This window comes from Ceratotherium simum, chromosome X, assembly GCF_057802395.1.
Source record: "Ceratotherium simum simum isolate JZ-2026a chromosome X, ASM5780239v1, whole genome shotgun sequence".
NCBI lineage: Eukaryota > Metazoa > Chordata > Mammalia > Perissodactyla > Rhinocerotidae > Ceratotherium > Ceratotherium simum.
Window position 1 is genome coordinate 41,026,505 of NC_141940.1, and position 12,724 is coordinate 41,039,228.

At 44.3% G+C, this 12,724-nt stretch overlaps 1 protein-coding gene and 1 long non-coding RNA gene across 7 annotated transcripts in view; one reads left to right on the forward strand and one right to left on the reverse strand.

Moving 5' to 3' along the window:
• Positions 1 to 1,338, reverse strand: part of LOC147911828 (uncharacterized) — a 35,139-nt gene extending 33,801 nt beyond the window's left edge. The window contains exon 1 of the long non-coding RNA XR_015550575.1: positions 1,048 to 1,338. This is a non-coding gene — a long non-coding RNA (uncharacterized LOC147911828). The remainder of the gene's footprint in view (positions 1 to 1,047) is intronic.
• The window catches only part of LOC147911829 (uncharacterized), a 91,253-nt gene that overhangs the window by 10,720 nt on the left and 67,809 nt on the right, over positions 1 to 12,724 (forward strand). The window lies entirely within an intron of this gene.

Consider the following 12,724-nt stretch of genomic DNA (forward strand, 5'->3'; position numbering starts at 1 on the left):
TAGTTGTTGTGGGCCCTTCAGTCTCTTTATCAGCTGTGGGGAGCCCCAGCACAGTTGGCTGCAGGTTCTAATACCACATTTGTGTTGCAGTATTTCTTTTAAGTGAGTAGGCCCCCACCGTGGCAGGTTGTTAGGCTCAGGGCCTTACAATTGCTGTAAGCCTCTAGCCTATTAGGTCTCTTGTCAGCTCTCTGAGGATTGCAGCTGGGTGGGGCTGGCCTCAGGCACAGGAGCACCCAATTGTTTCAGGTTTTGGAAGGTGGAGCAAACCTCCTATATGGGTCTTTGAGAAGTACAAGTCATCTGTGGCTGAGAAGCCCTGCCGCCCACAGGTCCACACACACAGTCAACACAGTCCTGCCCCGTGTGAGCGCCCCGACCTCCCCAAGTGGACCCAGTCTCTCCACGGCGGGAGCCCCACACACTCTGCCACCGCCCCACACTCTCCACCCGCTCCTTGTGCACACCCTGCCCAGCTCAAGTCAGCTCAGTTGCCAGGCTGCAGAGAATCCAGTCACCAATCTATGCAGGCCCACACGTTGCCTGAGGGCTTGTTGTTGGGTGGGGCTAGTCTCTAGGGTGGGCTGCCTGCCCTGGCTGAGCTGGATTAAATCGGTGCTCTAGCGGGTGGGGCAGACCCTGGGCTAGCAGGTCTCAGGGAGAACTCCAATGGCGTCTGTGTCAGCACGCTCACACCAGGCCACAACAATGGCCGCCGCCAATGTCCCAGTCCCTGGAGAGGTCTCACCCCTCACCGAGATGCACTCAGGGCCTATTAGGTGAGTCTCTTGTCACCGAAGCACCGTGCACCTTTCTTTCTGGTGATTTTAGGATGCTTTCTGGAATGGGTGAGTTTGTGCGCGGGCCCTTTAAGAGCCAGTTTTAGTTTCTTTGTGAACCGGGTTTTCTGGGGGTGCTACCCAATGCTTTAGTAGCAGGCAAAGTCAGATATTATGCTGCTGGTCTCAATTGTGCTGGGTCCACAAAATGCCCACAGCGGGGGCGCTCCCCGGCTCAGGGCCCCGCGCCTCCAGGGAGGCTGCGTACCTGTGAGCTGCTCCCGGCGGCCGTGAAGCTGGCGGCTTGTGAAGGTGGCGTTTTTCCTCTCCAGAAGGGAGTCTCTGCCTCTTCTACCCCAGTTAGGATTGTCCGTTGTTGCAGGAGTTCCTCTTATCCAGTTTTCAGTTCTGTCTCAGGGGTAATTTTTCCACGAGTAGTTGTAAATTGGCTGTGTCCACGGGAGGAGGTGAGTTCAGAGTCTGCCTACGCCGCCATCTTGACTCCCTCCTGGATTCCTTTTATTCCTTTTTCTTTCCTAATTGCTCTGGCCAAAACCTCCAGTACTATGTTGAATAGGAGTGGTGAGAGTGGGCAGCCCTGCCTCATTCCTGTTCTCAGAGGAGTGGCTTTCAGTCGTTCCCTGTTGGGTATGATGTTGTCTGTGGGTTTGTCATAAATAACCTTTATTATGCTGAGGTACTTTCCTTTTATACCCATTTTGTTGAGAGTTTTTATCATAAATGGATGTTGTATCTTGTCAAATGCCTTCTCTGCGTCTATTGAGATGACCATGTGGTTTTAATTCTTTGTTTTGTTGATGTGGTGTATCATGTTGATTGATTTGCAGATGTTGAACCATCCCTGCGTCCCTGATATAAATCCCACTTGATCATGGTGTATGATCTTTTTAACGTATTGCTGTATTCGGTTTGCCAATATTTTGTTGAGGATTTTTGCATCTATGTTCATCAGTGATATTGGCCTATAATTTTCCTTCTTTGTATTGTCTTTGTCTGGCTTTGGTATCAGGGTGATTTTGGCCTCATAGAATGAGTTAGGAAGTGTTCCATCTTCCTCTACTTTTTGGAATAGTTTGAGAAGGATGGGTATTAAATCTTCTTTGAATGTTTGGTAAAATTCACCAGAGAAGCCATCTGGTCCTGGACTTTTATTTTTTGGGAGGTTTTTGATTACTATTTCAATCTCTTTGCTTGTGATTGGTCTATTCAGATTCTCCATTTCTTCTTGGTTCAGTTTTGGGAGGTTGTCTGAGTCTAAGAATTTATCCATTTCTTCTAGATTGTCCAATTTGTTGGCGTGTAATTTCTCATAGTATTCTCTTATAGTCCTTTGTATTTCCATGGTATCTGTTGTAATTTCTCCTCTTGCATTTCTAATTTTATTTACTTAAGCCTTTTCTCTTTTTTTCTTAGTAAGTCTGGCTAAAGGTTTGTCAATTTTGTTTATCTTCTCAAAGAACCAACGCTTTGTTTCATTAGTCCTTTCTGCTGTTTTTTTGGTCTCAATTTCATTTATTTCTGCTGTGATTTTTATTATTTCTCTCCTTCTGCTGACTTTGGGCTTTGTTCTTCTTTTTCTAGTTCTGTTAGGTGTAATTTAAGGTTGCTTATTTGGACTTTTTCTTGTTTGTTAAGGTGGGCTCATATCGCTATGAATTTCCCTCTCAGGACTGCTTTTGCTGCATCCCATATGATTTGGTATGGCATATTTTCATTTTCATTTGTTTCCAGATATTTTTTGATTTCTCCTTTAATTTCATCAATGATCCATTGGTTGTTCAGTAGCATGTTGTTTAATCTCCACATTTTTGTCACTTTCCCAGTTTTTTTTTTTTTTGTGGTTGATTTCCAGTTTCATAGCATTATGGTATGAACAGGTGCTTGTTATGATTTCAGTCTTAAATTTATTGAGGCTTGCTTTGTTTCCCAACATATGGTCTATCCTTGAGAATGTTCCATGTGCGCTTGAGAAGAATGTGTAGTCAGCTGTTTTTGGATGGAGTGCTCTGTATATGTCTACTAGGTCTACTAGGTCCATCTCGTCCAGTTTTTCATTTAAGTCCACTGTTTCTTTATTGCCTTTTGTCTGGATGATCTATCCATTGATGTAAGTGGGGTATTAAGATCCCCTACTATTATCGTGTTGTTGTTAATGTCTCCTTTTAGGTTTGTTAATAGTTGCTTAATGTACTTTTGTGCGCCTATGTTGGGTGCATATATATTTATAATTGATATGTCTTCTTGGTGGAGTATCCCTTTTATCATTATATATTTCCCTTCTTTGTCTCTCTTAACCTGTTTTATCTTGAAGTCTCCTTTGTCTGATATGAGTATGGCAACACCTGCTTCCTCTCTGCCCAATTTTTGATTGGGTTGTTGGTTTTTTGTTGTTCTGTTGTAAGATTTCTTTATATATTTTGGAAATTAACCCCTTTTCGGATATATGATTTGCAAACATTTTCTCCCAGTTGGTGAATTGTCTTTGCGTTTTGTTCATGGTTTCCTTTGCCTTGCAGAAGGTTTTTAGTCTGATGTAGTCCCATTTGTTTATTTTTTCTTTTGTTTCCCATGCCTGAGTAGACACGGTATTCAAAAAGATCCTGCTAAGCCAGCTGCCAAAGAGTGTACTGCCTATATTTTCTTCTAGGAGTTTTATGGTTTCAGGTCTTAGATTCAAGTCTTTAATGCATTTGGATTTAATTTTTGTGTATGGTGTAAGATATTGGTCTACTTTCATTCTTCTGCATGTGGCTGTCCAATTTTCCCAGCACCATTTGTTGAAGAGACTTTCCTCTCTCCATCGTATGTTCTTAGCTCCTTTGTCAAAGATTAGCTGTCCGTAGATGTGTGGTTTTATTTCTGGGCTTTCAATTCTGTTCCATTGATCTGTGTGTCTGTTTTTGAACCGGTACCATGCTGTTTTGATTACTCTAGCTTTGTGGTATATTTTGAAGTCAGGGATTGTGATGCCTCCAGCTTTGTTCTTTTTCCTCAGGATTGCTTTGGCTCTTCAAGGTCTTTTGCTGTTCCCTATAAATTTTAGGATTCTTTGTTCTATTTCCATGAAGAATGTCATTGGGATTCTGATTGGGATTGCATTGAATGTGTAGGTTCTTTAGGTAATGTGGACATTTTAACTATGTTTATTCTTCAAATCCATGAGCATGGGATATCTTTCCATTTCTTTATATCTTCTTCAATTTCTCTCAATAATGTCTTATAGTTTTCAGTTTATAGGTCTTTCACTTCTTTGGTTAAATTTATTCCTAGGTATTTTATTCTTTTTGTTGTGATTGTAAATGGGATTGTATTCTTGAATTCTCTTTATGCTAGTTCATTATTAGTGTATAGAAGTGCAACTGATTTTGTAAGTTGATTTTGTACCCTGAAACTTTGCTGTAGTTGTTGACTATTTATAATACTTTTCTGAAGGATTCTTTAGGGTTTTCTATATATAGAATAGTGTCATTCGCAAACAGTAAGAGTTTCACTTCTTCCTTTCCAATTTGAATACCGTTTATTTCTTTTTCTTGCCTAATTGCTCTGGCCAAAACCTCCAGTACTGTGTTGAATAAGAGTGGGCACCCTTGTCTTGTTCCTGTTCTCAGAGGGATGGCTTGCAGTTTTTCACCATTAAATAGGATGTTGGCTGTGGGTTTGTCATACATGGCTTTTATTATGTTGAGGTACTTTCCTTCTATACCATTTTATTGAGAGTTTTTATCAGAAATCGATGTTGGATCGTGTCAAATGCTTTCTCTGCATCTATTGAGATGATCAAGTGATTTTTATCACTTATTTTCTTCATGTGGTGTATCACATTGATTGGTATGCGGATTATGAACCATCCCTGCATCCCTGATATAAATCCCACTTGATCAAGGTGTATGGTCCTTTTAATGTATTGCTGTATTCAGTTTGCCAATATTTTGTTGAAGATTTTTGCATCTATGTTCATCAGCGATATTGGCCTGTAATTTTCCTTCTTTGTGTTGTCCTTGTCTGGTTTTGGTATTAGGGCAACGTTGGCCTCATAAAATGAGTTAGGAAACATCCCATCCTCTTCTATTTTTCGGAGTAGTTTGAGTAGGATAGGTATTAAATCTTCTTTGAATATTTGGTAAAATTCTCTGGGGAAGCCGTCTGGTCATGAACTTTTGTTTTTTGGGAAGCTTTTGATTACTCTTTCAATCTCTTTACTTGTGATTGGTCTATTCAGATTCTCTACTTCTTCTTGATTCAGTTTTGGAAGGTAATATGAGTCTAAGAATTTATCCATTTCTTCTAGGTTATCCAATTTGTTGGCATATAGTTTTCCATAGTATCCTCTTATAATCCTTTGTATTTGTGTGGTATCTGTTGTAATCTCTCCTCTTTCATTTCTAATTTTATTTATTTGAGCCTTCTCTCTTTTTTCCTCAGTGAGTCTGGCTAAGGGTTTGTCATTTTTGTTTATCTTCTCCAAGAACCAGCTCTTAGTTTCATGGATCCTTTCTACTGTTCTTTTTTGTTACTATTTCATTTATTTCTGCTCTGATTTTTATTATTTCCCTCCTTCTGCTGACAGGGGCTTTGTTTGTTCTTCTTTTTCGGGTTCTGTTAGGTGTAGTTTAAGATTACTTATTTGAGATTTTTCCTGTTTGCGGAGGTGGGCCTGTGTCACTATGAATTTCTTTCTTCAAACTGCTTTTGCTGCATCCCATAAGAATCGGTATGTTGTCTTTTCATTTTCATTTGTCTCCAGGTATTTTTTTATTTCTCCTTTGATTTCCTCATTGAGCCAATGGTTGTTTTGTAGCATGTTGTTTAGTCTCCACATCTTTGTGACTTTCTCAGCATTTTTCTTGTACTTGATTTCTAGTTTCGTAGCATTGTGGTCGGAAAAGATGCTTTATAGGATTTCAATCTTCTTCAATTTATTGAGGCTTGCCTGGTTTCCCAACATATGGTCTACCTTTGAGAATGTTCCATGTGCACTTGAGAAGAATGTGTATTCTGCTGGTTTTGGATGGTATGTTCCATATATATCTATTAAGTCCATCTGATCAAGTGTTTCATTTAAGGCACACTGTTCCCTTGTTGACTTTCTGTCTGGATTTTCTATCCATTGCTGTAAGTGAGGTGTTGAGGTCTCCTACTCTTATTGTGTTGCTGTTAATGTCTCCCTTTAGGTCTGTTAATATTTGCTTTATATACATTGGTGCTCCTGTGTTAGTTGCATATATATTTGTAAGTGTTATGTCTTCTTGGTGGAATGTCCCATTTATCATTATATACTGCCCCTCTTTGTCTCCAGTTGCCCTTTTTATCTTGAAGTCTTCTTTGTCTGATATAAGTATGGCAACACCTGCTTTCTTTTGTTTGCCATTTGCTTGGAGTATCATCTTTCATCCCTTCACTCTGAGCCTATGTTTGTCTTTAGAGCTGAGATGTGTTTCCTGGAGGCAGTATATTGTCTGCTCTTGTTTTTTTAGTCCATCCAGCTACTCTGTGTCTTTTGATTGGTGAATTCAATCCGTTTACATTTAGAGTGATTATTGACATATGAGAGCTTAGTACTGCCATCTGATTTCCTGTTTTCCAGTTGTTCTATATTTCCATCATCTCTCTTCCCTTGAATTTCTGACTGCCATTTCAGTTTGGTGGTTTTTTGTGGTGGTTTTCTCAGTTTTCTCTTTATTTCTGAATTGTAGCTCTGCTCTGATTTTTTGTTTAGTGGTTACCATGAGGTTTGTATCAAAGATCTCATAGAAGAGATAGTCCATTTTCTGAGAGCCTCTTATCTCCATTAGCCTAAGTAGGTTCCATCCATTTCCTCTTCCCCTTCTAAGTTGTTGTTGTCACAAATTATTCTTTTTTGTATTGTGAGTTTGTGACTAAATCAAAGTGACAACATTTATTTTCGACGCTTTGTTTTCCTTTATCTTTTATGTTGTAATTAAGTATTTGCTAACCTGTTCTGATAGAGAGCTACAATTTTCTGATTTTGTCTGCCTATTTATCTCCTTGCTCAAAGCTTTGTAAACCTTTGCCTTTTTGTTTCAGGTAGGAGGGCTCCCTTCAACGTTTCTTGTGAGGGAGGTCTAGTGGCGGTGAACTCCCTCAGCTTTTGTTTATCTGGGAAAGGATTAATTTCTCCATCGTATCTGAAGTATAGTTTCACTGGATAGAGTATTCTTGGCTGAAAGTTTTTGTCTTTCAGTATTTTGTATATATCACTCCACCCTCTCCTAGCCTGTGAGGTTTCTGCTGAGAAATCCACTGAAAGCCTGATAGGTGTTCCTTTGTAGGTTATTTTCTTCTGCCTTGCTCTGCTTAATATTTTTCTTTGTTGTTGACCTTTGCCAGTTTTACTATTACATGCCTTGCAGAAGTACTTTTTGCATTGCTGTAAATAGGAGTTCTATTGGCTTCATGCACTTGGGAGTCCAGTTCCTTCCCCAGGTGTGGGAAGTTCTCAGCTATTATTTCTTTGAACAAGCTCTCTGCTCCTTTCTCCCATGTTACATTTCCTAATTGAGTTGGGTATTTCTTGAAGAATTTATTCATTTTTTTAAAAATCTTAGTTCTTTCTCCTCCTCCACTTGAAGCATTTCTATATATCTATCCTCTAAATCACTAATTCTGTCCTCCATAGTGTCAGCTCTATTATTTAAGGATTCTAGATTATTTTTTACCTCATTAATTGTGTTCTTCATATCCAGAATTTCTGTTTGGCTTCTTTTTACAGTTTCAATATCTTTGGTGAAGTATTATTTCTACTCATTAACTTTATTCCTGAGGTCATTGAACTGTCTTTCTGAGTTTTCTTGTAATCATTGAGTTTCTTTATGACCACTGTTCTGAATTCTCTGTCATTTAGATTGTAAGTTTCTTTGACTTCAGGATTGGTTTCTGGAAACTTGTTATTTTACTTCTGCTCTGAAGTGTTACTGTAGTTTTTCATGATGTTTGGTGAACTGATCCTTTGCTGGGGCGTTCATAGTAGTATCAGGTTGCAGATTCCACCTGCAAGCTCTAGGGGGGTGGGCAGGAACTGTGTTTTCTGAACCTGCTGCATCTGGTGAAAGTTGTGCCAGTAGGGCTCGTCTGCATTTGCCCACTGGCTGCAGCTGCTTGGCAGGTGACATATGCATGTGCCAGCGCTCTGATGCACCGCTGCCCTGGCAGGGGACTGGCCGAGCTGGTGCACTAGGTGGTGGTGGAGGGGCGCTTTCTTTCTCGCATGTAAGCCAGCTCTGCTCTCACAGGTGGTTCACGTGAGCTGCTGTGCTTGGTGAGGGCCCCTTTGCATGGGCTGATCTGTGCCACTCAGTGGAGAGTGTTCCCACAAGTGAGGCTGCCGCAGCGTGGTGGGCACTCCAATGGCTGGACTGCAAGTCTGAAAGTGAAAGTGTTCGCACGCAGGCCTGTATGCCCCCCACCTCCTCTTACATTCACATGCTGTCTGCTGTGTGAGGACCCATAAACTAGATTGCTCCCACCGGGGAGGTGGAGGGATCTGCTCATCTCTTTCCACTGCTTCCTGGGGATCCAATCCCCCCCACCTTCAGATGTATGGCTGCATGGATCTCTCATACGTTCTATTGTGCTTTGTAGGGAATCCTCTGTTGGTTAATGAATGTCCATTTAGTTGTAAATTTGCAGGGAGAGACAAAGGGAACAACTCACTCTGCCATGATGCTGACGTCACTCCTAAGATTAATATTTTGTCCTGCCTTGACATCTGGTAAAATTGGGAGGGCCTTGAGTGGCCTAATGGCAAGTTCCTCTCCCCATTCTGCTCCCCCAGATAGGGTCCCCTAGCAAAACAACCCTCTCCATCAAATGGACCAGATATGACATAGAAATATGTATCTGCAGTGGCTACAGATCCTGAGCACTGGCACCTGGGTAACATGTGGTTGGAAACAGGTGGGAATGCATTGCTTCAATTGAGGAATAATTCATGCATACACTTTGGAATATTGCAAAATGAGATGTTATGATTAAAGGTCATCTGGAATAAGGTTTTAAATGGCAAACCAGAAATGAACATGGAAGTACCCAGGGGGAACAAAGAGGTAGTTGGACAAGGTGCCAGGCAGACAGCTCTGCAGTGCCCACAACCCCATATACCAGACTGTACCAGTGAACTCACACACAGACACACACACACACACACGTACAGGGACTAATGATCCTTGGTCAACTTGTGACAGATCCTAGGGGTCACAGGGATGCCCAGGGCCGTTTCTCATTCACTAGCCCCTTTTGGGGGAAATGGCCCTGCTGAAGGTCTCAGCTGTCTTGGGTGAGCACATTAGAGACCTTTAGAAAGGCCAGCTCTCTACTGGTCTGGGTACTTACATGTACTTGCCCAAGACACCTCCAGGCCGGAAGCACAACATTAGTGAGAGAAATGCCAGCTCCCAGAATGAATGTCTTTGAGAAGACAGCCCTGAGGCCCAAGAATCTGAAATGGCTTTGTTGGGCGAGCATACAGAGATTCTCTCTCTGTGTCGTTTTCCATATGCCCATCCCTAAAAAACAGAGGTGTACAAGAGCAAGGTTGATGTGGATGTGATGACAAAATGCCCGGTCTCAGCCCAGGTGGGGGAAATGTGACTTTGTGTTGGAGAGCGTAGACTGGTTAGCTCACCTCGAGAGGGCACTGAGGGTGGGAGATTCCTTTTCCTGGGGCAATCAGGTGCCCCTGGAAGGACCCCCCACCAACATGGAGAGCTCTGTCCATGCTGATTACAGGCCTGGCTCTTTAGGTGGTTGAAGTAATGCCTTTTTCTGAGGGCTGCCCCCTGCCTGCTTCCTCCCCTCTCCACTTCCCAGAATGCCCGTCCGCCACCCCCTCATCCTGTCTGGAAACATGGACCCAATCTTTGTGTCCCACCCTCTGGATCGAAGCTGGGGAGGAGGAAGGAGGAGTCTGCCTCACTGCTACGCTTCTGGCCGACCCACTGTGGGGAGAGAGGAGGTGGGGGAGAGTGTGTACATATATGACTATACATGTCTGCATGTGTGCAGGGGAAGGGAAGGCCCTGAAAAGTTGACAACTGGGGTATTCTCTGCTGTTTGTTCTCGGAGAAACCATGTGGCATTTACTGACGACCAGTGACTTCTCTGTTTTAGCAAAAACCATGTGAATGAAACTGTGGTTCAGAAGGTCTCGGACAGGGTGATGATGGGATACGATGTCCACCACGATGTCCAGTTTTTGGAGATAAGCCACTTCTGGACACTTGAGGTCTTTGTGTTAAATTGAGTAGAGCTGAGACACAGCAAGCCAGCCCCACTGAGAAAGCTTACCAGTGGCACTCTCCCAGGCTCTACACCTCTGCCTCTCCAGATCCCACCTTCCTGACCTGCATAGACCTGCACCGGGACACTCTTGGGCTCCCAAGCCCCAGGCCTTTTGCTCTGACCCTGGAATTTCTCCCACCTCTCTGGCTTCATATGCAAGAGGCCTTCTGCTCTCTCCACACTCCCTTGTGAAGCTACCACAACTGAAGCACACTCCCTGGTGTGGCTGGAGGAGCACTACCCACAGAAATGGGTGTGCAGGCCACAGGGCACTGTGCTTCTCAAGTTAGAATTTTCTGCTCCATCTGTCATGCTGTATGGGCAGGGCATGTGAGCATGCATTCTTTGCACCTGGGTGCTCACCCTATTCAGTTTCTTCAAAACTGAGCACATGATCTTCTCTGTTTAGTCTACTTCACCTACCCAGGCCCCAGGTGCTTGCCTCTGTCCCCCAAGCCTTCACCTCCCACCAAGTTTGATTGGCTCTACCTTCAGAAAACATCCCGACTCTGTTCTTATCTCTCCATTGATCATGAGACCCCCGCCCTCCGGATCAGAGCATCTTGCTACTGAATTACTGCAACGGCTTCCCAACCTCTGGTCTCCCTAATGCCGGTGGTGGTCCCTCCAGCCCATTCAACACACTGCAGTCAGTGTGATCTTTATAAATCAAGCCTGATGACCTCAGGAGCTTTTGCTGGCTTTATTTAACTGTCAAATGAAATCCAAACTCTTTGGTCTAATGCTAAAATCTGCATAGATGAGAAATGGCATGGAAACTGAAGTAAGAACCACCAGGGAGCCAATGAGTCCGTTGCTTTCTCTATTTCCTCCTAGCCTTCTCCTTGGAAACGGCACCTAGCCTGGGCCACATGGCTTTAAGGGATGGGACACTACCCCTAGCCCACAGAACAGGAGTGGTGTTCTCTGGCCCAGGGGACACCCAGGAGACCTCAACCAATGACAGACAAAAGAAAGGGTACATTAAGTAGAGGTTCTACAGGGGGTTGAACTAGATACCAACTCTAAAGGGTCAGTGAGTGCTAGTGGTTCACATTTGTGCAAATTAATAGAGGTCTTCTGAATATCCAATGACTCAACCCTAAAGAGCACAGAGCCATGAGGATTTGGCCCTTGTGGGTAGACCAGTTGGGGGCACCGTGTTTGGCCTGGGAGCCAGCTTGGAAACCAAGGCCATTGCCCTGGTCCCTGAGCTTTGGAGGTGGGTCATTTGACTGTTGCTTTCGCTTGGCTCCATTGCTCCCCCCCAGAGTGTGAGGGGGTAAGGTGTAGGGCACAGGTTCCAAGGTGAGTGTGTACCTGGGGACTGGGAAGCTGGGGTGGGGAGGGCAGAAGGCAAGCTCTTTCAATAGCCTTACCCTCCAAGGACATCAGTGCCTCTTCCAGGTGGGTCCCCAAGGGAAGAGACCTATACTCTTGAGGGAGAGAGGGACTGGGTATATGGGAATTCAGGTGTTTGAGCACAGCCAGCTCCCCCTTGCATGATACCAACATTTGGATCAATTGGGCCAAACACCCGTGGATGTCAAGGGAGTAGCTACCTCATTTCCTCCTTTCCTTTTTCTCATGTATCTCAGCCAAGGCTAACCAACACCCATTTAAGCACACCTAGCACATTCTCCCACTGTTTTAAGCAAGATAGCCATCTCAGCAGGCATCCAGGGAAAGGGGGAGGGAGAGGGGTAAGGGGCAAGCTCTGGGGACTGTCAGGTGTGGATAGTCCACATTATCTCAGAGGCACGTTGCCACCATCTTTCAAGCAGACTATGATCTGTTTATACCAGATGCCTAAGGTGTGAGGGGGCATCTGGCATGCAGACCTGGGGCATGTGAGAAGAGGTGGGTCTTTGGATTGATTTGGCCGAACAGTAGACGGAGGGGGCAGTTTAAGAACAACTCAGGACCTTCTTTAGACAGAAGAGGGCACTGCAGGCTCTCAGTCTGGGGCTGCCCAGTGTGGATGTGAGAAGGGGGGCTCCAGTAGATGGAGCAGCTGTGCTCTGGATGGAGTGGGCGGCAGGGGTGGGGGAAGCAGAGAACGAAACAGAACACCGTGGTGCAAGATGATTGTCCTAGGAGGTAGCCTCCCTGCTTGGTCAATAAGCGCAGCATGCCCTAGAGAGGTAGCTCAGCCCAGGGGAGTGGGAGGAGAGGAAGGTGAGCACCTGCCAGTGGCCTGTAATACCATGGAGGCAAGGTTAAAGGTGCTGGGGGTTGTTTCGCTGGGGGAAAAGAGGACTTGGGTAGAGGTTTACAAGGTGATTCTGGAAGAGAGTGAGACTCCAGGACTTAGGAGTGAGCATGCTAGATTACATTTTCGAATTGCATTTAATCGAAGGAGGAAAGATGCAGCAGGAGAATGAGAGCTGACACTGGACAGAGATGAGGAGAGAAGCCAGGACAGACAGGAAGAGGGACGAGGGTAATAAAGAACAGTGAGGACAGGAAGGAAAATGCTGCTGAGAGATAAGTCGTAGTTGATGTATCAACAGCACTGAAAACCTATTTGAACCATCACCTGCTCCACGGGCAAGTTGAGCCCAAGCCCATCCCCAGGTCTGTCAGGTCATCAGTGGCAAGCAGGATCCAGGCAGTGGCACCTACCC